Here is a 24,936-nt window from a genome sequence, read left to right as displayed (position 1 = left end):
TGTTGCGCAAATTGGGCCGTCATGGCAACTTCCCAATGAGGTAAGTGAACCAAACTCACGAGATGCACATTACAAGGTGGGGCAAATATATAAAGCTCCATAAGTTGCCCCGAAACTACGTTCAGATACCCATTCCGAGAAAAACTCGTATTGCGCAAAACAGATGCGCAGGGGCCATGCTAATCTGTATCATTCCAATTTTAGTATATGTGCTGCCAAAGCGAGCACTACCCTAACCCTAACCCTAACCCTAACCCTAACCCTAACCCTAACCCTAACCCTAACCAGAACCTAACCCTAACCCTAACCCTAACCCTAACCCTAACCCTAACCCTAACCCTAACCCTAACCCTAACCCTAACCCTTACCTTAACCCTAACCCTAACCCAAACCCTAACCCTAACAATAACCCGGAACCTAACCCTAGCCCTAACCCCGAACCTAACCCTAACCGGGAACCTAACCCTAACCCTGAACCTAAACCTAACCCGGAACCTAACCCTAACCCGGAACCTAACCCGGAACCTAACCCTAACCCTAACCCTAACCCTAACTACGTTCATTTACCCGTTCCTGGCAAAAACGCGTATTGCGCAAATGGGCCATATCGGCAGCTTCCCAATGAGGTAAGTGAACCAAACTATCCAGATGCACATGACAAGTTGGGACAAACATAGAAAGCTCCAAAAGTTGCCCCAAAACCACGTTCTAATACCCGTTTTTGCGGAAAACTCGTATTGCGCAAAATGGGCCATAACGGCAGGTTCCCAATAAGGTAAGTGAACCAAACTCATTAGATGCACATGACAAGGTGGGGCAAATATAGAAAGCTCCATAAGTTGCCCAGAAACGACGTTCAGACTCCCATTCCGGCAAAAATGCGTATTTCGCAAAATGGGCCGTAACAGCAGCTTCCAAATAGGAGAAGTGAACCAAACTCACCATATGCACATAACTAGGTGGGGCAAATATAGAAAGCTCCAAAAGTTACCCCAAAACCACGTTCAGTAACCCGTTCTGGGCAAAAATGCGTATTGCGCACAACGTTCTAACACACATTCTTGCAGAAGGGACAAATATAGAAAGCTCCAAAAGTTGCCCCAAAACCACGTTCAGATACCCGTTCTGGGCAAAAACCCATATTGTGCAAATTGGGCCGTAACGGCAACTTCCCAATGAGGTAAGTGAACCAAACTCACCAGATGCACATGACAAGTTGGGACAAATATAGACAGCTCCAAAAGTTGCCCGAAAACTACGTTCAGTTACCCGTTCCTGGCAAAAACGCGTATTGCGCAAAATGAGCCGTAACAGCACCGTCCCAATAAGGGAAGTGAACCAAACTCATCATATGCACATAACTAGGTTGGGCAAATATAGAAAGCACCAAAAGTTACCCCAAAACCACGTTCAGATACCCGTGCTGGGCAAAAACGCGTATTGCGCAAATTGGGCCGTAACGGCAATTTCCCAATGAGGTAAGTGAACCAAACTCGCCAGATGCACATTACAAGGTGGGGCAAATACATAAAGCTCCATAAGTTTCCCCGAAACGACGTTCAGATACCCATTCCGGCTCGTATTGGGCAAAGACTCGTATTGGGCAAAACGGGCCGTAACGGCAGCTTCCCAATGAGGTAAGTGAACCAAACTCACCAGATGCACAGGGGCCTTGATAATCGTCTCTGTATCATTCCAATTTTAGTATATGTGCTGCCGAAGTGAGCACAACCCTAACCCTAACCCTAACCCTAACCCTAACCCTAACTCTAACCCTAAACCTAACCCTAACCTTAACCCTAACCCTAACCCGGAACCTCACCCGGAACCTCACCCGGAACCTAAACTGGAACCTAACCCTAACCCTAACCCTAATCCGGAACCTAACCCTAACATGTAACCTAACAATAACCCGGAACCTAACCCTAACCCTAACTCGGAACCTAACCCTAAACCTAACCCGGAACCTAACCCTAACCCGGAACCTAACCCTAAGCCTAACCCTAACCCGGAACCTAACCCTCACCCGGAATCTAACCCTAATCCGGAACCTATCCCTAACCCGGAACCAAACCCTAACCCTAACCCTAACCCTAACCCTAACCCTAACCCTAACCCTAACCCTAACCCTAACCCTAACCCTAACCGTAATCTGGAACCTAACCCTAACATGTAACCTAACAATAACCCGGAACCTAACCCTAACCCTAACCCGGAACCTAACCCTAAACCTAACCAGGAACCTAACCCTAACCCGGAACCTAACCCTAAGCCTAACCCTAACCCGGAACCTAACCCTCACCCGGAATCTAACCCTAATCCGGAACCTATCCCTAACCCGGAACCAAACCCTAACCCTAACCCAAAACCTAACCCTAACCCTAACCCTAACCCAAACTTAACCCTAACCCGGAACCTAACCCTTACCCGGAACCTAACCCTAACCCTAACCCGGAACCTAACCCTAATCCTAACCCTAACCCTAATCCTAACCCTAACCCTAACTCTGACCCGGAACCTAACCCGGAACCTAACCCGGAACCTAACCCTAACCCGGAACCTAACCCTAACTCTAACCCGGAAGCTAACCCTAACCCGGAACCTAACCCTAACCCGGAATCTAACCCTAACCCGGAACCTAACCCTAACCCGCAACCTAACTCTAACCCTAACCCGGAACCTAACCTTAAACCTAACCCGGAACCTAACCGTAACCCGGTATTTAACTCTAACCCTAACCCTCACCGGGAACCTAACCCTCACCCGGAACCTAACCCTAAACCGGAACCTAACCCTAATCTGGAACCAAACCCTAACCCTAACCCTAACCCAAACCCTAACCCTAACCCTAACCCTAACCCTAACCCTAACCCTAACCCTAACCCTAACCCTAACCCTAACCCTAACCATAAGTGAACCAAACTCACCAGATGCACATGACAACTTGGGACAAATACAGAATGCTCCAAAAGTTGCCCCCAAACCAAGTTCAGATACTCTTTCCGGCAGAAAACGTGCATTGCGAAAATGGGCCTTAACGGCACCTTCCAAAAGTGATAAGTGAACCAAACTCACCAGATGCACATGACAAGGTAGGACAAATATAGAAAGCTCCAAAAGTTGCCCCAAAACCACATTCAGATACCCGTTCTGGGCAAAAACGCGTATTGCACAAATTGTGCCGTAACGGCAACTTCCCAATGAGGTAAGTGAACCAAACTCACCAGATGCACATTACAAGGTGGTGCAAATATATAAAGCTCCTTAAGTTGCCCCAAAACGACGTTTAGATACCCATTCCGGCAAAAACTCGTATTGAGCAAAAAGGGCCATAAAGACAGCTTCCAATGAGGTAAGTAATCCAAACTCACCAGATGCGCAGGGGCCATGCTAATCTTCTCTGTATCGTTCCAATTTTAGTATATGTGCTGCCGAATCGAGCACAACCCTAACCCTAACCCTAACCCAAACCATGACCCTAACCCTAACCCTAACCCTGACCCTGACCCTAACCCTAACCCTAACCCTAACCCTAACCCTAACCCTAACCCTAACCCTAACCCTAACCCTAACCCTAACCCTAACCCTAACCCTAACCCTAACCCTAACCCTAACCCTAACCCTAACCCTAACCCTAACCCTAACCCTAACCTTAACCCTAACCCTAACCATTACCTTAACCTTAACCCTAACCCTAACCCTAACCCTAACCCTAACCCTAACCCTAACCCTAACCCAATTTTAGTATATGTGCTACCGAAGCGAGCACAACCCTAACCCTAACCCTAACCCTAACCATAAGTGAACCAAACTCACCAGATGCACATGACAACTTGGGACAAATACAGAAAGCTCCAAAAGTTGCCCCCAAACCAAGTTCAGATACTCTTTCCGGCAGAAAACGTGCATTGCGAAAATGGGCCGTAACGGCACCTTCCAAAAGTGATAAGTGAACCAAACTCACCAGATGCACATGACAAGGTAGGACAAATATAGAAAGCTCCAAAAGTTGCCCCAAAACCACATTCAGTTACCCGTTCCTTGCAAAAACGCGTATTGCGCAATTGGGCCGTAACGGCAGCTTCCCAATGAGATAAGTGAACCAAACTCACCAGATGCGCAGGGGCCATGCTAATCTTCTCTGTATCGTTCCAATTTTAGTATATGTGCTGCCGAAGCGAGCACAACCCTAACCCTAACCCTAACCCTAACCCTAACCCTAACCCTAACCCTAACCGTAACCATAACCCTAACCCTAACCCTAACCCTAACCCTAACCCTAACCCTTCCCAATGAGGTAAGCGAACCAAACTCACCAGATACACATGACAAGGTGGGGAAAATATAGAAAGCTCCATAAGCTGCCTCGAAACGACGTTCGGGTACCCATTCCGGCAAAAATGCGTATTTCGCAAAATGGGCCGTAACAGCAGCTTCCAAATAGGAGAAGTGAACCAAACTCACCATATGCACATAACTAGGCGGGGCAAATATAGAAAGCTCCAAAAGTTACCCCAAAACCACGTTCAGTAACCCGTTCTGGGCAAAAATGCGTATTGCGCACAACGTTCTAACACACATTCTTGCAGAAGGGACAAATATAGAAAGCTCCAAAAGTTGCCCCAAAACCACGTTCAGATACCCGTTCTGGGCAAAAACCCATATTGTGCAAATTGGGCCGTAACGGCAACTTCCCAATGAGGTAAGTGAACCAAACTCACCAGATGCACATGACAAGTTGGGACAAATATAGACAGCTCCAAAAGTTGCCCGAAAACTACGTTCAGTTACCCGTTCCTGGCAAAAACGCGTATTGCGCAAAATGAGCCGTAACGGCACCGTCCCAATAAGGGAAGTGAACCAAACTCATCATATGCACATAACTAGGTTGGGCAAATATAGAAAGCACCAAAAGTTACCCCAAAACCACGTTCAGATACCCGTGCTGGGCAAAAACGCGTATTGCGCAAATTGGGCCGTAACGGCAATTTCCCAATGAGGTAAGTGAACCAAACTCGCCAGATGCACATTACAAGGTGGGGCAAATACATAAAGCTCCATAAGTTTCCCCGAAACGACGTTCAGATACCCATTCCGGCTCGTATTGGGCAAAGACTCGTATTGGGCAAAACGGGCCGTAACGGCAGCTTCCCAATGAGGTAAGTGAACCAAACTCACCAGATGCACAGGGGCCTTGATAATCGTCTCTGTATCATTCCAATTTTAGTATATGTGCTGCCGAAGTGAGCACAACCCTAACCCTAACCCTAACCCTAACCCTAACCCTAACCCTAACTCTAACCCTAAACCTAACCCTAACCTTAACCCTAACCCTAACCCGGAACCTCACCCGGAACCTCACCCGGAACCTAAACTGGAACCTAACCCTAACCCTAACCCTAACCCTAACCCTAACCCTAACCCTAACCTAACCCTAACATGTAACCTAACCATAACCCGGAACCTAACCCTAACCCTAACTCGGAACCTAACCCTAAACCTAACCCGGAACCTAACCCTAACCCGGAACCTAACCCTAAGCCTAACCCTAACCCGGAACCTAACCCTCACCCGGAATCTAACCCTAATCCGGAACCTATCCCGAACCCGGAACCAAACCCTAACCCTAACCCTAACCCTAACCCTAACCCTAACCCTAACCCTAACCCTAACCCTAACCCTAACCCTAACCGTAATCTGGAACCTAACCCTAACATGTAACCTAACAATAACCCGGAACCTAACCCTAACCCTAACCCGGAACCTAACCCTAAACCTAACCAGGAACCTAATCCTAACCCGGAACCTAACCCTAAGCCTAACCCTAACCCGGAACCTAACCCTCACCCGGAATCTAACCCTAATCCGGAACCTATCCCTAACCCGGAACCAAACCGTAACCCTAACCCAAAACCTAACCCTAACCCTAACCCTAACCCAAACTTAACCCTAACCCGGAACCAAACCCTTACCCGGAACCTAACCCTAACCCTAACCAGGAACCTAACCCTAATCCTAACCCTAACCCTAATCCTAACCCTAACCCTAACTCTGACCCGGAACCTAACCCGGAACCTAACCCGGAACCTAACCCTAACCCGGAACCTAACCCTAACTCTAACCCGGAAGCTAACCCTAACCCGGAACCTAACCCTAACCCGGAATCTAACCCTAACCCGGAACCTAACCCTAACCCGCAACCTAACTCTAACCCTAACCCGGAACCTAACCTTAAACCTAACCCGGAACCTAACCGTAACCCGGTATTTAACTCTAACCCTAACCCTCACCGGGAACCTAACCCTCACCCGGAACCTAACCCTAAACCGGAACCTAACCCTAATCTGGAACCAAACCCTAACCCTAACCCTAACCCTAACCCTAACCCTAACCCTAACCCTAACCCTAACCCTAACCCTAACCCTAACCCTAACCCTAACCCTAACCCTAACCCTAACCCTAACCCTAACCCTAACCATAAGTGAACCAAACTCACCAGATGCACATGACAACTTGGGACAAATACAGAAAGCTCCAAAAGTTGCCCCCAAACCAAGTTCAGATACTCTTTCCGACAGAAAACGTGCATTGCGAAAATGGGCCGTAACGGCACCTTCCAAAAGTGATAAGTGAACCAAACTCACCAGATGCACATGACAAGGTAGGACAAATATAGAAAGCTCCAAAAGTTGCCCCAAAACCACATTCAGTTACCCGTTCCTTGCAAAAACGCGTATTGCGCAAATTGGGCCGTAACGGCAACTTCTCAATGAGGTAAGTGAACCAAACTCACCAGATGCATAGGGGCCATGCAAATCTTCTCTGTATCGTTCCAATTTTAGTATATGTGCTGCCGAAGCGAGCACAACCCTAACCCTAACCCTAACCCTAACCCTAACAGTAACCCTAACCCTAACCCTAACCCTAACCCTAACCCTAACCCTAACCCTAACCCTAACCCTTCCCAATGAGGTAAGAGAACCAAACTCACCAGATGCATAGGGGCCATGCAAATCTTCTCTGTATCGTTCCAATTTTAGTATATGTGCTGCCGAAGCGAGCACAACCCTAACCCTAACCCTAACCCTAACCCTAACCCTAACAGTAACCATAACCCTAACCCTAACCCTAACCCTAACCCTAACCCTAACCCTAACCCTAACCCTTCCCAATGAGGTAAGAGAACCAAACTCACCAGATGCATAGGGGCCATGCTAATCTTCTCTGTATCGTTCCAATTTTAGTATATGTGCTGCCGAAGCGAGCACAACCCTAACCCTAACCCTAACCCTAACCCTAACCCTAACTCTAACCCTAACCGTAACCCTAACCCTAACCCTAACCCTAACCCTAACCCTTCCCAATGAGGTAATAGAACCAAACTCACCAGATACACATGACAAGGTGGGGAAAATATAGAAAGCTCCATAAGCTGCCTCGAAACGACGTTCAGATACCCATTCCGGCAAAAATGCGTATTTCGCAAAATGGGCCGTAACAGCAGCTTCCAAATAGGGGAAGTGAACCAAACTCACCATATGCACATAACTAGGTGGGGCAAATATAGAAAGCTCCAAAAGTTGCCCCCAAACCACGTTCAGAAACCCGTTCTGGGCAAAAATGCGTATTGCGCACAACGTTCTAACACACATTCTTGCAGAATGGACAAATATAGAAAGCTCCAAAAGTTGCCCCAAAACCACGTTCAGATACCCGTTCTAGGCAAAAACCCATATTGTGCAAATTGGGCCGTAACGGCAACTTCCCAATGAGGTAAGTGAACCAAACTCACCAGATGCACATGACAAGTTGGGACAAATACAGAAAGCTCCAAAAGTTGCCCCGAAACGACGTTCAGGTTCCTTTCCGGCAGAAAACGTGTATTGCGAAAATGGGCCGTAACGGCAGCTTCCCAATAAGGGAAGTGAACCAAACTCTCCATATGCACATAACTAGGTGGCGCAAATATAGAAAGCTCCAAAAGTTACCACAAAACCACGTTCAGATACCCGTTCTGGGCAAAAACGCTTATTGCGCAAATTGGGCCGTAACGGCAACTTCCCAATGAGGTAAGTGAACCAAACTCACCAGATAAACATGACAAGGTAGGACAAATATAGAAAGCTCCAAAAGTAGCCCCAAAACCAAGTTCAGATACCTGTTCTGGGCAAAAACTCGTATTGCACAAATTGTGCCGTAATGGCAACTTCCCAATGAGGTAAGTGAACCAAACTCACCAGATGCACATTACAAGGTGGTGCAAATATATAAAGCTCCTTAAGTTGCCCCAAAACGATATTCAGATACCCATTCCGGCAAAAACTCGTATTGAGCAAAACGGGCCATAAAGACAGCTTCCAATGAGGTAAGTAATCCAAACTCACCAGATGCGCAGGGGCCATGGTAATCTTCTCTGTATCGTTCCAATTTTAGTATATGTGCTGCCGAAGCGAGCACAACCCTAACCCTAACCCTAACCCAAACCCTGACCCTAACCCTAACCCTAACCCTGACCCTAACCCTAACCCTAACCCTAACCCTAACCCTAACCCTAACCCTAACACTAACACTAACCTTAACCCTAACCCTAACCGTTACCTTAACCTTAACCCTAACCCTAACCCTGACCCTAACCCTAACCCTAACCCTAACCCTAACCCAATTTTAGTATATGTGCTACCGAATCGAGCACAACCCTAACCCTAATCCTAACCCTAACCCTAACCCTAACCCTAAGTGAACCAAACTCACCAGATGCACATGACAACTTGGGACAAATACAGAAAGCTCCAAAAGTTGCCCCCAAACCAAGTTCAGATACTCTTTCCGGCAGAAAACGTGCATTGCGAAAATGGGCCTTAACGGCACCTTCCAAAAGTGATAAGTGAACCAAACTCACCAGATGCACATGACAAGGTAGGACAAATATAGAAAGCTCCAAAAGTTGCCCCAAAACCACATTCAGATACCCGTTCTGGACAAAAACTCGTATTGTACAAATTGTGTCGTAACGGCAACTTCCCAATGAGGTAAGTGAACCAAACTCACCAGATGCACATTACAAGGTGGTGCAAATATATAAAGCTCCTTAAGTTGCCCCAAAACGTCGTTTAGATACCCATTCCGGCAAAAACTCGTATTGAGCAAAACGGGCCATAAAGACAGCTTCCAATGAGGTAAGTAATCCAAACTCACCAAATGCGCAGGGGCCATGCTAATCTTCTCTGTATCGTTCCAATTTTAGTATATGTGCTGCCGAAGCGAGCACAACCATAACGCTAACCCTAACCCAAACCATGACCGTAACCCTAACCCTAACCCTGACCCTAACCCTAACCCTAACCCTAACCCTAACCCTAACCCTAACCCTAACCCTAACCATTACCTTAACCTTAAACCTAACCCTAACCCTAACCCTAACCCTAACCCTAACCCTAACCCTAACCCTAACCCTAACCCTAAGTGAACCAAACTCACCAGATGCACATGACAACTTGGGACAAATACAGAAAGCTCCAAAAGTTGCCCCCAAACCAAGTTCAGATACTCTTTCCGGCAGAAAACGTGCATTGCGAAAATGGGCCGTAACGGCACCTTCCAAAAGTGATAAGTGAACCAAACTCACCAGATGCACATGACAAGGTAGGACAAATATAGAAAGCTCCAAAAGTTGCCCCAAAACCACATTCAGTTACCCGTTCCTTGCAAAAACGCGTATTGCGCAAATTGGGCCGTAACGGCAACTTCTCAATGAGGTAAGTGAACCAAACTCACCAGATGCATAGGGGCCATGCAAATCTTCTCTGTATCGTTCCAATTTTAGTATATGTGCTGCCGAAGCGAGCACAACCCTAACCCTAACCCTAACCCTAACCCTAACCCTAACAGTAACCCTAACCCTAACCCTAACCCTAACCCTAACCCTAACCCTAACCCTAACCCTTCCCAATGAGGTAAGAGAACCAAACTCACCAGATACACATGACAAGGTGGGGAAAATATAGAAAGCTCCATAAGCTGCCTCGAAACGACGTTCAGATACCCATTCCGGCAAAAATGCGTATTTCGCAAAATGGGCCGTAACAGCAGCTTCCAAATAGGGGAAGTGAACCAAACTCACCATATGCACATAACTAGGTGGGGCAAATATAGAAAGCTCCAAAAGTTGCCCCCAAACCACGTTCAGAAACCCGTTCTGGGCAAAAATGCGTATTGCGCACAACGTTCTAACACACATTCTTGCAGAAGGGACAAATATAGAAAGCTCTAAAAGTTGCCCCAAAACCACGTTCAGATTCCCGTTCTGGGTAAAAACCCATATTGTGCAAATTGGGCCGTAGCGGCAATTTCCCAATGAGGTAAGTGAACCAAACTCGCCAGATGCACATTACAAGGTGGGGCAAATACATAAAGCTCCATAAGTTTCCCCGAAACGACGTTCAGATACCCATTCCGGCAAAGACTCGTATTGGGCAAAACGGCCCGTAACGGCATCTTCCCAATGAGGTAAGTGAACCAAACTCACCAAATGCACAGGGGCCTTGATAATCGTCTCTGTATCATTCCAATTTTAGTATATGTGCTGCCGAAGTGAGCACAACCCTAACCCTAACCCTAACCCTAACCCTAACTCTAACCCTAAACCTAACCCTAACCTTAACCCTAACCCTAACCCGGAACCTCACCCGGAACCTCACCCGGAACCTAAACTGGAACCTAACCCTAACCCTAACCCTAATCCGGAACCTAACCCTAACATGTAACCTAACCATAACCCGGAACCTAACCCTAACCCTAACCCGGAACCTAACCCTAAACCTAACCCGGAACCTAACCCTAACCCGGAACCTAACCCTAAGCCTAACCCTAACCCGGAACCTAACCCTCACCCGGAATCTAACCCTAATCCGGAACCTATCCCTAACCCGGAACCAAACCCTAACCCTAACCCTAACCCTAACCCTAACCCTAACCCTAACCCTAACCCTAACCCTAACCCTAATCCGGAACCTAACCCTAACATGTAACCTAACAATAACCCGGAACCTAACCCTAACCTTAACCCGGAACCTAACCCTAAACCTAACCCGGAACCTAACCCTAACCCGGAACCTAACCCTAAGCCTAACCCTAACCCGGAACCTAACCCTCACCCGGAATATAACCCTAATCCAGAACCTATCCCTAACCCTAACCCTAACCCTAACCCTAACCCAAAACCTAACCCTAACCCTAACCCTAACCCAAACTTAACCCTAACCCGGAACCTAACCCTAACCCGGAACCTAACCCTAACCCTAACCCGGAACCTAACCCTAACCCGGAACCTAACCCTAACCCGGAACCTAACCCTAATCCTAACCCTAACCCTAACCCTAACTCTAACCCGGAACCTAACCCGGAACCTAACCCTAACCCGGAACCTAACCCTAACTCTAACCCGGAAGCTAACCCTAACCCGGAACCTAACCCAAACCCGGAATCTAACCCTAACCCGGAACCTAACCCTAACCCGCAACCTAACTCTAACCCTAACCCGGAACCTAACCTTAAACCTAACCCGGAACCTAACCGTAACCCGGTATTTAACCCTAACCCTAACCGTCACCCGGAACTTAACCCTCACCCGGAACCTAACCCTAAACCGGAAACTAACCCTAATCTGGAACCTAACCCTAACCCTATCCCTAACCCTAACCCTAACCCTAACCCTAACCCTAACCCTAACGGCAAAACGGGCCGTAACGGCAGCTTCCCAATGAGGTAAGTGAACCACAATCACCAGATGCACAGGGGCCATGCTAATCTTCTCTGTATCGTTCCAATTATAGTATATGTGCTGCCGAAGTGAGCACAACCCTAACCATCACCCTAACCCTAACCCTAACCCTAACCCTGAACCTAACCCTAACCCTAACCCTAACCCTAACCCTAACCCTAACCCTAACCCCTAACCCTAACCCTAACCCTAACCCTAACCCTAACCCTTACCCGGAACCTAACCCTAACCCTAACCCTAACCCTAACCCTAACCCGGAACCTAACCCAATCCCGGAACCTAACCCGGAACCTAACCCGGAACCTAACCCGGAACCTAACCCTAACCCTAACCCGGAACCTAACCATAACCCAGGACCTAACCCGGAACCTAACCCGGAACCTAACCCAGAACCTAACCCTAACCCTAACCCTAATCCGAAACCTAACCCTAACCCGGAACCTAACCCTAACCCGGAACTTAACCCTAACCCTAACCCGGAACCTAACCCTAACCAGGAACCTAACTTTAACCCTAACCCGGAACCTAACCCTAACCCGGAAACTAACCCTAACCCAACCCTAACCCGGAACCTAACCCTAACCCGGAACCTAACCCTAAACCGGAACCTAACCCTAAACCGGAACCTAACCCTAACCCTAACCCGGAACCTAACCCTAACCCGGAACCTAACCGGGTTAGGGTTAGGCAAATATAGAAAGCTCCATAAGTTGCACCGAAACGACGTTCAGATACCCATTCCGGCAAAAACTCATATTGCGAAAAAAGGGCCGTAACGGCAACTTCCCAATTAGGTAAGTGAACCATACTCACCAGGTGCACATGACAAGGTGGGGCAAATATAGAAAGCTCCATAAGTTACCCCGAAACTACGTTCAGATACCCCTTCTGGGCAAAAACGCGTATTGCGCAAATTGGGCCGTAACGGCAACTTCCCAATGAGGTAAGTGAACCAAATCACCAGATGCACATGACAAGGTAGGATAAATATAGAAAGCTCCAGAAGTTGCCCCAAAACCACATTCAGATACCCGTTCTTGGCAAAAACTCATGTTGCGCAAATTGGGCCGTCATGGCAACTTCCCAATGAGGTAAGTGAACCAAACTCACGAGATGCACATTACAAGGTGGGGCAAATATATAAAGCTCCATAAGTTGCCCCGAAACTACGTTCAGATACCCATTCCGAGAAAAACTCGTATTGCGCAAAACAGATGCGCAGGGGCCATGCTAATCTGTATCATTCCAATTTTAGTATATGTGCTGCCAAAGCGAGCACTACCCTAACCCTAACCCTAACCCTAACCCTAACCCTAACCCTAACCCTAACCCTAACCTTAACCCTAACCTTAAGCCTAACCCTTACCTTAACCCTAACCCTAACCCAAACCCTAATCCTAACCCTAACCCTAACCCTAACCCTAACCCTAACCCTAACCCTAACCCTAACCCTAACCCTAACCCTAATCCTAACCAGAACCTAACCCTAACCCTAACCCTAACCCTAACCCTAACCCTAACCCTAACCCTAACCCTAACCCTAACCCTTACCTTAACCCTAACCCTAACCCTAACCCTAACAATAACCCGGAACCTAACCCTAGCGCTAACCCCGAACCTAACCCTAACCGGGAACCTAACCCTAACCCTGAACCTAAACCTAACCCGGAACCTAACCCTAACCCGGAACCTAACCCGGAACCTAACCCTAACCCTAACCCTAACCCTAACTACGTTCATTTACCCGTTCCTGGCAAAAACGCGTATTGCGCAAATGGGCCATATCGGCAGCTTCCCAATGAGGTAAGTGAACCAAACTATCCAGATGCACATGACAAGTTGGGACAAACATAGAAAGCTCCAAAAGTTGCCCCAAAACCACGTTCTAATACCCGTTTTTGCGGAAAACTCGTATTGCGCAAAATGGGCCATAACGGCAGGTTCCCAATGAGGTAAGTGAACCAAACTCATTAGATGCACATGACAAGGTGGGGCAAATATAGAAAGCTCCATAAGTTGCCCAGAAACGACGTTCAGACTCCCATTCCGGCAAAAACTCGTATTGCGCAAAACGGGCCGTAACGGCACTTCCCAATAAGGTAAGTGAACCAAACTATCCAGATGCACATGACAAGTTGGGAAAAATATAGACAGTTCCAAAAGTTCCCCCAAAACCACGTTCAGATACCCGTTCAGGACAAAAATGCATATTGCGCAAATTGGGCCGGAAAAGCAGCTTCCCAATGAGGAAAGTGAACCAAACTCACCAGATGCACATGACAAGGTGGGACAAATATAGAAAGCTCCAAAAGTTGCCCCAAAACGACGTTCAGATACCCTTTCCTGGCAAAAACGCATATTGCGCAAATTGGGCCGTAACGGCACCTTCCCAATGAGGTAAGTGAACCAAACGCACCAGATGCACATGACAATTTGGGACAAATATAGAAAGCTCCAAATGTTGCCCCAAAACCACGTTCAAATACCCTTTTTTGTGGAAAACGCGTATTACGCAAAATGGGCCGTAACGACAGCTTCCCAATGAGGTAAGTGAACCAAACTCACCAGATGCACATGACAAGGTAGGAGAAATATAGAAAGCTCCAAAAGTTGCCCCAAAACCACGTTCAGTTACCCGTTCCTGGCAAAAACGCGTATTGCGCAAAATGAGCCTTAACGGCATCTTCCCAATGAGGTAAGTGAACCAAACTCAATAGATGCACAAGACATGGTGGGACATTTATAGAAAGCTCCAAAAGTTACCCCAAAACCACGTTCAGATACCCATTCCGGTGAAAAACATGTATTGCACAAAATGGGCCGTAACGGCAGCTTCCCAATGAGGTAAGTGAACCAAACTCACCAGATGCACATGACAAGTTGGGACAAGTACTGAAAGCTTCCAAAGTTGCCCCCAAACCACGCTCAGATACCCTTTCCGGCAAAAAACGTGTATTGCGAAAATGGGCCGTAACGGCACCCTCCAATGAGGTAAGTGAACCAAACTCACCAGATGCACATGACAAGGTAGGACAAATATAGAAAGCTCCAAAAGTTGCCCAAGAACCACGTTCAGTTACCCGTTCCTGGCAAAAACGCGTATTGCGCAAAATGAGCCGTAACGGCAGCTTCCCAATGAGGTAAGTGAACCAAACTTAATATATGCACAAGACAAGGTGGGACATATATAGAAAGCTCCAAAAGTTACCCCAAAACCACGTTCAGATACCTGTGATGGGCAAAAACGCGTATTGCGCCAATTGGGCCGTAACGGCAACTTCCCAATGTGGTAAGTGAACCAAACTAACCAAATGCACATGACAAGGTAGGACAAATATAAAAAGCTCCAAAAGTTGCCCCAAAACCACGTTTAGATACCCGTTCAGGGCAAAAACGCATATTGCGCAAATTGGGCCGTAAAAGCAGCTTCCCAATGAGGAAAGAGAACCAAACTCACCAGATGCACATGACAAGGTGGGACAAATATAGAAAGCTCCAAAAGTTGCCCCAAAACCACGTTCAGATACCCTTTCCTGGCAAAAACGCATATTGCGCAAATTGAGCCGTAACGGTACCTTCCCAATGAGGTAAGTGAACCAAACTCTCCAAATGCACATGACAAGGAAGGACAAATATGGAAAGCTCCAAAAGTTGCCCCCAAACCACGTTCAGATACCTGTTCTGGGCAAAAACGTGTATTGCGCAATATTGGGCCGTAACGGCAACTTCCCAATGAGGTAAGTGAAGCAAACTCACCAGATGCACATGACAAGGTGGGGCAAATATAGAAAGCTCCAAAAGTTGCCCAGAAACGATGTTCAGACACCAATTCCGGCAAAAACTCTTATTGCGCAAAACGGGCCGTAACGGCAGCTTCCCATTGAGGTAAGTGAACCAAACTCAATAGATGCACAAGATAAGGTGGGACATATATAGAAAGCTCCAAAAGTTAGCCCAAAACCACGTTCAGATAACCGTTCCGGTCAAAAACGCGTATTGCTCAAAATGGGCCGTAACGGCAGCTTCCCAATGAGGTAAGTGAACCAAACTCAATAGATGCACAAGATAAGGTGGGACATATATAGAAAGCTCCTAAAGTTGCCCTAAAACCACGTTCAGATACCCGTTCCGGCAGAAAACGTGTATTGCGAAAATGGGCCGTAACGGCACCTTCCCAATGAGGTAAGTGAACCAAAACTCACCAGATGCACATGACAAGGTAGGACAAATATAGAAAGCTCCAAAAGTTGCCCCAGAACCACGTTCAGTTACCCGTTCCTGGCAAAAACGCGTATTGCGCAAAATGAGCCGTAACGGCGCCTTCCCAATAAGGGAAGTGAACCAAACTCACCATATGCACATAACTAGGTGGGGCAAATAAAGAAAGCAACAAAAGTTACCCCAAAACCACTTTAAGATACCCGTGCTGGGCAAAAACGCGTATTGCGCAAATTGGGCCGTAACGGCAACTTCCCAATAAGGTAAGTGAACCAAACTCACCAGATAAACATGACAAGGTAGGACAAATATAGAAAGCTCCAAAAGTAGCCCCAAAACCAAGTTCAGATACCTGTTCTGGGCAAAAACTCGTATTGCACAAATTGTGCCGTAATGGCAACTTCCCAATGAGGTAAGTGAACCAAACTCACCAGATGCACATGACAAGGTGGTGCAAATATATAAAGCTCCTTAAGTTGCCCCAAAACGATATTCAGATACCCATTCCGGCAAAAACTCGTATTGAGCAAAACGGGCCATAAAGACAGCTTCCAATGAGGTAAGTAATCCAAACTCACCAGATGCGCAGGGGCCATGGTAATCTTCTCTGTATCGTTCCAATTTTAGTATATGTGCTGCCGAAGCGAGCACAACCCTAACCCTAACCCTAACCCAAACCCTGACCCTAACCCTAACCCTAACCCTGACCCTAACCCTAACCCTAACCCTAACCCTAACCCTAACCCTAACACTAACACTAACCTTAACCCTAACCCTAACCGTTACCTTAACCTTAACCCTAACCCTAACCCTGACCCTAACCCTAACCCTAACCCTAACCCTAACCCAATTTTAGTATATGTGCTACCGAATCGAGCACAACCCTAACCCTAATCCTAACCCTAACCCTAACCCTAACCCTAAGTGAACCAAACTCACCAGATGCACATGACAACTTGGGACAAATACAGAAAGCTCCAAAAGTTGCCCCCAAACCAAGTTCAGATACTCTTTCCGGCAGAAAACGTGCATTGCGAAAATGGGCCTTAACGGCACCTTCCAAAAGTGATAAGTGAACCAAACTCACCAGATGCACATGACAAGGTAGGACAAATATAGAAAGCTCCAAAAGTTGCCCCAAAACCACATTCAGATACCCGTTCTGGACAAAAACTCGTATTGTACAAATTGTGTCGTAACGGCAACTTCCCAATGAGGTAAGTGAACCAAACTCACCAGATGCACATTACAAGGTGGTGCAAATATATAAAGCTCCTTAAGTTGCCCCAAAACGTCGTTTAGATACCCATTCCGGCAAAAACTCGTATTGAGCAAAACGGGCCATAAAGACAGCTTCCAATGAGGTAAGTAATCCAAACTCACCAAATGCGCAGGGGCCATGCTAATCTTCTCTGTATCGTTCCAATTTTAGTATATGTGCTACCGAAGCGAGCACAACCATAACGCTAACCCTAACCCAAACCATGACCGTAACCCTAACCCTAACCCTGACCCTAACCCTAACCCTAACCCTAACCCTAACCCTAACCCTAACCCTAACCCTAACCATTACCTTAACCTTAAACCTAACCCTAACCCTAACCCTAACCCTAACCCTAACCCTAACCCTAACCCTAACCCTAACCCTAAGTGAACCAAACTCACCAGATGCACATGACAACTTGGGACAAATACAGAAAGCTCCAAAAGTTGCCCCCAAACCAAGTTCAGATACTCTTTCCGGCAGAAAACGTGCATTGCGAAAATGGGCCGTAACGGCACCTTCCAAAAGTGATAAGTGAACCAAACTCACCAGATGCACATGACAAGGTAGGACAAATATAGAAAGCTCCAAAAGTTGCCCCAAAACCACATTCAGTTACCCGTTCCTTGCAAAAACGCGTATTGCGCAAATTGGGCCGTAACGGCAACTTCTCAATGAGGTAAGTGAACCAAACTCACCAGATGCATAGGGGCCATGCAAATCTTCTCTGTATCGTTCCAATTTTAGTATATGTGCTGCCGAAGCGAGCACAACCCTAACCCTAACCCTAACCCTAACCCTAACCCTAACAGTAACCATAACCCTAACCCTAACCCTAACCCTAACCCTAACCCTAACCCTAACCCTTCCCAATGAGGTAAGAGAACCAAACTCACCAGATACACATGACAAGGTGGGGAAAATATAGAAAGCTCCATAAGCTGCCTCGAAACGACGTTCAGATACCCATTCCGGCAAAAATGCGTATTTCGCAAAATGGGCCGTAACAGCAGCTTCCAAATAGGGGAAGTGAACCAAACTCACCATATGCACATAACTAGGTGGGGCAAATATAGAAAGCTCCAAAAGTTGCCCCCAAACCACGTTCAGAAACCCGTTCTGGGCAAAAATGCGTATTGCGCACAACGTTCTAACACACATTCTTGCAGAAGGGACAAATATAGAAAGCTCTAAAAGTTGCCCCAAAACCACGTTCAGATTCCCGTTCTGGGTAAAAACCCATATTGTGCAAATTGGGCCGTAGCGGCAATTTCCCAATGAGGTAAGTGAACCAAACTCGCCAGATGCACATTACAAGGTGGGGCAAATACATAAAGCTCCATAAGTTTCCCCGAAACGACGTTCAGATACCCATTCCGGCAAAGACTCGTATTGGGCAAAACGGCCCGTAACGGCATCTTCCCAATGAGGTAAGTGAACCAAACTCACCAAATGCACAGGGGCCTTGATAATCGTCTCTGTATCATTCCAATTTTAGTATATGTGCTGCCGAAGTGAGCACAACCCTAACCCTAACCCTAACCCTAACCCTAACTCTAACCCTAAACCTAACCCTAACCTTAACCCTAACCCTAACCCGGAACCTCACCCGGAACCTCACCCGGAACCTAAACTGGAACCTAACCCTAACCCTAACCCTAATCCGGAACCTAACCCTAACATGTAACCTAACCATAACCCGGAACCTAACCCTAACCCTAACCCGGAACCTAACCCTAAACCTAACCCGGAACCTAACCCTAACCCGGAACCTAACCCTAAGCCTAACCCTAACCCGGAACCTAACCCTCACCCGGAATCTAACCCTAATCCGGAACCTATCCCTAACCCGGAACCAAACCCTAACCCTAACCCTAACCCTAACCCTAACCCTAACCCTAACCCTAACCCTAACCCTAACCCTAATCAGGAACCTAACCCTAACATGTAACCTAACAATAACCCGGAACCTAACCCTAACCTTAACCCGGAACCTAACCCTAAACCTAACCCGGAACCTAACCCTAACCCGGAACCTAACCCTAAGCCTAACCCTAACCCGGAACCTAACCCTCACCCGGAATATAACCCTAATCCAGAACCTATCCCTAACCCTAACCCTAACCCTAACCCTAACCCAAAACCTAACCCTAACCCTAACCCTAACCCAAACTTAACCCTAACCCGGAACCTAACCCTAACCCGGAACCTAACCCTAACCCTAACCCGGAACCTAACCCTAACCCGGAACCTAACCCTAACCCGGAACCTAACCCTAATCCTAACCCTAACCCTAACCCTAACTCTAACCCGGAACCTAACCCGGAACCTAACCCTAACCCGGAACCTAACCCTAACTCTAACCCGGAAGCTAACCCTAACCCGGAACCTAACCCAAACCCGGAATCTAACCCTAACCCGGAACCTAACCCTAACCCGCAACCTAACTCTAACCCTAACCCGGAACCTAACCTTAAACCTAACCCGGAACCTAACCGTAACCCGGTATTTAACCCTAACCCTAACCGTCACCCGGAACTTAACCCTCACCCGGAACCTAACCCTAAACCGGAAACTAACCCTAATCTGGAACCTAACCCTAACCCTATCCCTAACCCTAACCCTAACCCTAACCCTAACCCTAACCCTAACGGCAAAACGGGCCGTAACGGCAGCTTCCCAATGAGGTAAGTGAACCACAATCACCAGATGCACAGGGGCCATGCTAATCTTCTCTGTATCGTTCCAATTATAGTATATGTGCTGCCGAAGTGAGCACAACCCTAACCATCACCCTAACCCTAACCCTAACCCTAACCCTGAACCTAACCCTAACCCTAACCCTAACCCTAACCCTAACCCTAACCCTAACCCCTAACCCTAACCCTAACCCTAACCCTAACCCTAACCCTTACCCGGAACCTAACCCTAACCCTAACCCTAACCCTAACCCTAACCCGGAACCTAACCCAATCCCGGAACCTAACCCGGAACCTAACCCGGAACCTAACCCGGAACCTAACCCTAACCCTAACCCGGAACCTAACCATAACCCAGGACCTAACCCGGAACCTAACCCGGAACCTAACCCAGAACCTAACCCTAACCCTAACCCTAATCCGAAACCTAACCCTAACCCGGAACCTAACCCTAACCCGGAACTTAACCCTAACCCTAACCCGGAACCTAACCCTAACCAGGAACCTAACTTTAACCCTAACCCGGAACCTAACCCTAACCCGGAAACTAACCCTAACCCAACCCTAACCCGGAACCTAACCCTAACCCGGAACCTAACCCTAAACCGGAACCTAACCCTAAACCGGAACCTAACCCTAACCCTAACCCGGAACCTAACCCTAACCCGGAACCTAACCGGGTTAGGGTTAGGCAAATATAGAAAGCTCCATAAGTTGCACCGAAACGACGTTCAGATACCCATTCCGGCAAAAACTCATATTGCGAAAAAAGGGCCGTAACGGCAACTTCCCAATTAGGTAAGTGAACCATACTCACCAGGTGCACATGACAAGGTGGGGCAAATATAGAAAGCTCCATAAGTTACCCCGAAACTACGTTCAGATACCCCTTCTGGGCAAAAACGCGTATTGCGCAAATTGGGCCGTAACGGCAACTTCCCAATGAGGTAAGTGAACCAAATCACCAGATGCACATGACAAGGTAGGATAAATATAGAAAGCTCCAGAAGTTGCCCCAAAACCACATTCAGATACCCGTTCTTGGCAAAAACTCATGTTGCGCAAATTGGGCCGTCATGGCAACTTCCCAATGAGGTAAGTGAACCAAACTCACGAGATGCACATTACAAGGTGGGGCAAATATATAAAGCTCCATAAGTTGCCCCGAAACTACGTTCAGATACCCATTCCGAGAAAAACTCGTATTGCGCAAAACAGATGCGCAGGGGCCATGCTAATCTGTATCATTCCAATTTTAGTATATGTGCTGCCAAAGCGAGCACTACCCTAACCCTAACCCTAACCCTAACCCTAACCCTAACCCTAACCCTAACCCTAACCTTAACCCTAACCTTAAGCCTAACCCTTACCTTAACCCTAACCCTAACCCAAACCCTAATCCTAACCCTAACCCTAACCCTAACCCTAACCCTAACCCTAACCCTAACCCTAACCCTAACCCTAACCCTAATCCTAACCAGAACCTAACCCTAACCCTAACCCTAACCCTAACCCTAACCCTAACCCTAACCCTAACCCTAACCCTAACCCTAACCCTTACCTTAACCCTAACCCTAACCCTAACCCTAACAATAACCCGGAACCTAACCCTAGCCCTAACCCCGAACCTAACCCTAACCGGGAACCTAACCCTAACCCTGAACCTAAACCTAACCCGGAACCTAACCCTAACCCGGAACCTAACCCGGAACCTAACCCTAACCCTAACCCTAACCCTAACTACGTTCATTTACCCGTTCCTGGCAAAAACGCGTATTGCGCAAATGGGCCATATCGGCAGCTTCCCAATGAGGTAAGTGAACCAAACTATCCAGATGCACATGACAAGTTGGGACAAACATAGAAAGCTCCAAAAGTTGCCCCAAAACCACGTTCTAATACCCGTTTTTGCGGAAAACTCGTATTGCGCAAAATGGGCCATAACGGCAGGTTCCCAATGAGGTAAGTGAACCAAACTCATTAGATGCACATGACAAGGTGGGGCAAATATAGAAAGCTCCATAAGTTGCCCAGAAACGACGTTCAGACTCCCATTCCGGCAAAAACTCGTATTGCGCAAAACGGGCCGTAACGGCACTTCCCAATAAGGTAAGTGAACCAAACTATCCAGATGCACATGACAAGTTGGGAAAAATATAGACAGTTCCAAAAGTTCCCCCAAAACCACGTTCAGATACCCGTTCAGGACAAAAATGCATATTGCGCAAATTGGGCCGGAAAAGCAGCTTCCCAATGAGGAAAGTGAACCAAACTCACCAGATGCACATGACAAGGTGGGACAAATATAGAAAGCTCCAAAAGTTGCCCCAAAACGACGTTCAGATACCCTTTCCTGGCAAAAACGCATATTGCGCAAATTGGGCCGTAACGGCACCTTCCCAATGAGGTAAGTGAACCAAACGCACCAGATGCACATGACAATTTGGGACAAATATAGAAAGCTCCAAATGTTGCCCCAAAACCACGTTCAAATACCCTTTTTTGTGGAAAACGCGTATTACGCAAAATGGGCCGTAACGACAGCTTCCCAATGAGGTAAGTGAACCAAACTCACCAGATGCACATGACAAGGTAGGAGAAATATAGAAAGCTCCAAAAGTTGCCCCAAAACCACGTTCAGTTACCCGTTCCTGGCAAAAACGCGTATTGCGCAAAATGAGCCTTAACGGCATCTTCCCAATGAGGTAAGTGAACCAAACTCAATAGATGCACAAGACATGGTGGGACATTTATAGAAAGCTCCAAAAGTTACCCCAAAACCACGTTCAGATACCCATTCCGGTGAAAAACATGTATTGCACAAAATGGGCCGTAACGGCAGCTTCCCAATGAGGTAAGTGAACCAAACTCACCAGATGCACATGACAAGTTGGGACAAGTACTGAAAGCTTCCAAAGTTGCCCCCAAACCACGCTCAGATACCCTTTCCGGCAAAAAACGTGTATTGCGAAAATGGGCCGTAACGGCACCCTCCAATGAGGTAAGTGAACCAAACTCACCAGATGCACATGACAAGGTAGGACAAATATAGAAAGCTCCAAAAGTTGCCCAAGAACCACGTTCAGTTACCCGTTCCTGGCAAAAACGCGTATTGCGCAAAATGAGCCGTAACGGCAGCTTCCCAATGAGGTAAGTGAACCAAACTTAATATATGCACAAGACAAGGTGGGACATATATAGAAAGCTCCAAAAGTTACCCCAAAACCACGTTCAGATACCTGTGATGGGCAAAAACGCGTATTGCGCCAATTGGGCTGTAACGGCAACTTCCCAATGTGGTAAGTGAACCAAACTAACCAAATGCACATGACAAGGTAGGACAAATATAAAAAGCTCCAAAAGTTGCCCCAAAACCACGTTCAGATACCCGTTCAGGGCAAAAACGCATATTGCGCAAATTGGGCCGTAAAAGCAGCTTCCCAATGAGGAAAGAGAACCAAACTCACCAGATGCACATGACAAGGTGGGACAAATATAGAAAGCTCCAAAAGTTGCCCCAAAACCACGTTCAGATACCCTTTCCTGGCAAAAACGCATATTGCGCAAATTGAGCCGTAACGGTACCTTCCCAATGAGGTAAGTGAACCAAACTCTCCAAATGCACATGACAAGGAAGGACAAATATGGAAAGCTCCAAAAGTTGCCCCCAAACCACGTTCAGATACCTGTTCTGGGCAAAAACGTGTATTGCGCAATATTGGGCCGTAACGGCAACTTCCCAATGAGGTAAGTGAAGCAAACTCACCAGATGCACATGACAAGGTGGGGCAAATATAGAAAGCTCCAAAAGTTGCCCAGAAACGATGTTCAGACACCAATTCCGGCAAAAACTCTTATTGCGCAAAACGGGCCGTAACGGCAGCTTCCCATTGAGGTAAGTGAACCAAACTCAATAGATGCACAAGATAAGGTGGGACATATATAGAAAGCTCCAAAAGTTAGCCCAAAACCACGTTCAGATAACCGTTCCGGTCAAAAACGCGTATTGCTCAAAATGGGCCGTAACGGCAGCTTCCCAATGAGGTAAGTGAACCAAACTCAATAGATGCACAAGATAAGGTGGGACATATATAGAAAGCTCCTAAAGTTGCCCTAAAACCACGTTCAGATACCCGTTCCGGCAGAAAACGTGTATTGCGAAAATGGGCCGTAACGGCACCTTCCCAATGAGGTAAGTGAACCAAAACTCACCAGATGCACATGACAAGGTAGGACAAATATAGAAAGCTCCAAAAGTTGCCCCAGAACCACGTTCAGTTACCCGTTCCTGGCAAAAACGCGTATTGCGCAAAATGAGCCGTAACGGCGCCTTCCCAATAAGGGAAGTGAACCAAACTCACCATATGCACATAACTAGGTGGGGCAAATAAAGAAAGCAACAAAAGTTACCCCAAAACCACTTTAAGATACCCGTGCTGGGCAAAAACGCGTATTGCGCAAATTGGGCCGTAACGGCAACTTCCCAATAAGGTAAGTGAACCAAACTCACCAGATAAACATGACAAGGTAGGACAAATATAGAAAGCTCCAAAAGTAGCCCCAAAACCAAGTTCAGATACCTGTTCTGGGCAAAAACTCGTATTGCACAAATTGTGCCGTAATGGCAACTTCCCAATGAGGTAAGTGAACCAAACTCACCAGATGCACATGACAAGGTGGTGCAAATATATAAAGCTCCTTAAGTTGCCCCAAAACGATATTCAGATACCCATTCCGGCAAAAACTCGTATTGAGCAAAACGGGCCATAAAGACAGCTTCCAATGAGGTAAGTAATCCAAACTCACCAGATGCGCAGGGGCCATGGTAATCTTCTCTGTATCGTTCCAATTTTAGTATATGTGCTGCCGAAGCGAGCACAACCCCTAACCCTAACCCTAACCAAACCCCTGACCCTAACCCTAACCCTAACCCTGACCCTAACCCTAACCCTAACCCTAACCCTAACCCTAACCCC

General features: G+C 47.2%; 21 pseudogenes; all 21 read right to left on the bottom strand.

Annotated features, from left to right (window-relative positions):
- Positions 1-139: 139 nt before the first annotated feature.
- On the bottom strand, positions 140-228 carry LOC134411835 (U6 spliceosomal RNA; annotated as a pseudogene).
- A 1,432-nt stretch (positions 229-1,660) lies between these two features.
- Positions 1,661-1,729, bottom strand: LOC134411819 (U6 spliceosomal RNA; annotated as a pseudogene).
- Positions 1,730-3,375: 1,646 nt separating this feature from the next.
- Positions 3,376-3,444, bottom strand: LOC134411850 (U6 spliceosomal RNA; annotated as a pseudogene).
- Positions 3,445-4,116: 672 nt separating this feature from the next.
- On the bottom strand, positions 4,117-4,185 carry LOC134411759 (U6 spliceosomal RNA; annotated as a pseudogene).
- Positions 4,186-5,182: 997 nt separating this feature from the next.
- Positions 5,183-5,251, bottom strand: LOC134411817 (U6 spliceosomal RNA; annotated as a pseudogene).
- A 1,546-nt stretch (positions 5,252-6,797) lies between these two features.
- LOC134411786 (U6 spliceosomal RNA) lies at positions 6,798-6,866 on the bottom strand (annotated as a pseudogene).
- A 129-nt stretch (positions 6,867-6,995) lies between these two features.
- Positions 6,996-7,064, bottom strand: LOC134411789 (U6 spliceosomal RNA; annotated as a pseudogene).
- Positions 7,065-7,199: 135 nt separating this feature from the next.
- Positions 7,200-7,268, bottom strand: LOC134411713 (U6 spliceosomal RNA; annotated as a pseudogene).
- A 1,120-nt stretch (positions 7,269-8,388) lies between these two features.
- LOC134411681 (U6 spliceosomal RNA) lies at positions 8,389-8,457 on the bottom strand (annotated as a pseudogene).
- Positions 8,458-9,199: 742 nt separating this feature from the next.
- Positions 9,200-9,268, bottom strand: LOC134411747 (U6 spliceosomal RNA; annotated as a pseudogene).
- A 510-nt stretch (positions 9,269-9,778) lies between these two features.
- On the bottom strand, positions 9,779-9,847 carry LOC134411785 (U6 spliceosomal RNA; annotated as a pseudogene).
- Positions 9,848-10,529: 682 nt separating this feature from the next.
- Positions 10,530-10,598, bottom strand: LOC134411816 (U6 spliceosomal RNA; annotated as a pseudogene).
- A 1,188-nt stretch (positions 10,599-11,786) lies between these two features.
- Positions 11,787-11,855, bottom strand: LOC134411662 (U6 spliceosomal RNA; annotated as a pseudogene).
- Positions 11,856-12,969: 1,114 nt separating this feature from the next.
- LOC134411834 (U6 spliceosomal RNA) lies at positions 12,970-13,058 on the bottom strand (annotated as a pseudogene).
- Positions 13,059-16,579: 3,521 nt separating this feature from the next.
- LOC134411680 (U6 spliceosomal RNA) lies at positions 16,580-16,648 on the bottom strand (annotated as a pseudogene).
- A 736-nt stretch (positions 16,649-17,384) lies between these two features.
- Positions 17,385-17,453, bottom strand: LOC134411724 (U6 spliceosomal RNA; annotated as a pseudogene).
- A 510-nt stretch (positions 17,454-17,963) lies between these two features.
- Positions 17,964-18,032, bottom strand: LOC134411784 (U6 spliceosomal RNA; annotated as a pseudogene).
- Positions 18,033-18,714: 682 nt separating this feature from the next.
- On the bottom strand, positions 18,715-18,783 carry LOC134411815 (U6 spliceosomal RNA; annotated as a pseudogene).
- Positions 18,784-19,971: 1,188 nt separating this feature from the next.
- Positions 19,972-20,040, bottom strand: LOC134411661 (U6 spliceosomal RNA; annotated as a pseudogene).
- Positions 20,041-21,154: 1,114 nt separating this feature from the next.
- On the bottom strand, positions 21,155-21,243 carry LOC134411833 (U6 spliceosomal RNA; annotated as a pseudogene).
- Positions 21,244-24,770: 3,527 nt separating this feature from the next.
- On the bottom strand, positions 24,771-24,839 carry LOC134411679 (U6 spliceosomal RNA; annotated as a pseudogene).
- Between the last annotated feature and the right edge of the window lie 97 nt (positions 24,840-24,936).

Source organism: Elgaria multicarinata, chromosome 20 (genome assembly GCF_023053635.1).
Source record: "Elgaria multicarinata webbii isolate HBS135686 ecotype San Diego chromosome 20, rElgMul1.1.pri, whole genome shotgun sequence".
In the NCBI taxonomy this organism is placed as follows: Eukaryota; Metazoa; Chordata; class Lepidosauria; order Squamata; family Anguidae; genus Elgaria; species Elgaria multicarinata.
Note: the sequence above shows the minus strand (reverse complement) of the source record. Positions and strands in the feature narration are given on the sequence as shown.